Here is a 1,544-nt window from a genome sequence, read left to right on the forward strand (position 1 = left end):
ACTTGAGTGAGGGTCTCCCGAGCTCTGGACTCTTTCAGTTTGAATAATTATCAGCTTATATTTCAACTTCCTGATGAATTCACTAGGGGCAGAAACTCTATTCACTCTTGTGTGGCTAAAAGCTACATAGAAACAAGGACAGAATAGGCATTCAGTCCCTTCTAAAATAGATAGGTGGCTTGATGAACAGATGGTGGTGGTTCGGATCCTCAGAAAACCAGGATATTTTCTATTCATGATAAGTAAGATTATCCTGATTCGGTGGCATGGACCAGCCTCGGGTTGGACGGGGGTTCTGAGAGAAGAGTCATTTGAGAGCAGTGAAAACAAAGGACTTTAAGTCAAATTGTGGGTCCAAGATGGTGGCCTATGCTCTGCTTGAGATGGCTCACTGGACAGTGCTCTGTAGATATCTCTTGGCTCTATAGTCTGCTCAAGCCACCTTTTTAGATGGATGTGTGTGTGTGTGTGTGTGTGTGTTTTCTGCTCGAGACAGCCATTTTTATTTTTAGTTTTATTTTGTTTATTTTTGTTTGCTATCCTAAAAATCCTCTCTGTTTGAGACAACTCTCTGTTTGAGACAGCTCTCTCTGCTAGTAAAAATTCTAAGAGTTCTTTGGATAGCTCATATGGTTTTTGACCAAAGTCAAAAAAGCTGGTATAAAACAATTCTTGGATTTTTCTACCAAGTCAGAAATCCTGTTAGAAAAATTCTAAAAGTAATTCTTAGATTTTTCCAACCAGGAAGCCAGAAAAAAAAAATCTAAAAGAGGTGTGTTCCCTCTTCAGACAGCCTTCTCTGGATAGCTGCTGGAAGGTATTCTATGAGAACTGTGTTCACTCTCTAAGTAAATCTTGGATTTCCAACCAAGGTCAGAAATCCTACTAGAAAACATTCCAAAAGATCTATGAAAAATTCTGAAAGAGCTGTGTTTGCTCTCCATGGATTTTCCAACCAAAATCAAAAATCCCATTAGAAAATATTTTTTGAAGAGCTGTGTTTGCTCTCTAGAGATTTCCAGCCAGCTTAGTTCTTGCTAAGAAAAAAGATCTGCTATTTTTGTTTTTTATTTTTTGCAAGATCATCTCATGCCAACCAAAAGCCCAGTTTTTAATTTACATATCAATTAAGTTATTTATTCCAGGTTTCCTCTTGACCATCTCAGGAATCAGCATTCCATGACCTTAGGCCATTGGCTCTTAGGAAGGGACAGCAAGCAGAAGCACAGACAATAAGATATCTGGAGAGACCCAGGCGGGATTCGCCATTTTCTCTCAGGTGAGTTTCTGAGACCTGAGCAACCAGCCGGGAGCCACAAGCCCCACGACTCCCAGGGGAGCCACAGGGCAGCAGGGACACGATCCTCTTAGCTTCTGAGTGACAGAGGAGGTTCAGCGTCCTCCTTGGCCCCTTCCCTGCAAGTGGAGGGCCTACCTCCAGAGAGCACATTAAGCCAGAGACTCGGGCAGGATCACCCATTCTCTCTTGGGTGAGTTTCTGAGATCAGAACAGCCACCTTGGAGGAACAGGCCCCATGAGTCAC

At 42.4% G+C, this 1,544-nt stretch overlaps 1 non-coding gene across 1 annotated transcript; it reads right to left on the reverse strand.

Annotated features, from left to right (window-relative positions):
* Positions 1 to 854: 854 nt before the first annotated feature.
* Positions 855 to 918, reverse strand: LOC116071693. The gene has a single exon (XR_004111078.1). It is a non-coding gene; the product is annotated as a U7 small nuclear RNA (small nuclear RNA).
* Between the last annotated feature and the right edge of the window lie 626 nt (positions 919 to 1,544).

The sequence above is a fragment of the Mastomys coucha genome, unplaced genomic scaffold (genome assembly GCF_008632895.1).
Source record: "Mastomys coucha isolate ucsf_1 unplaced genomic scaffold, UCSF_Mcou_1 pScaffold22, whole genome shotgun sequence".
Lineage (NCBI taxonomy): Eukaryota > Metazoa > Chordata > Mammalia > Rodentia > Muridae > Mastomys > Mastomys coucha.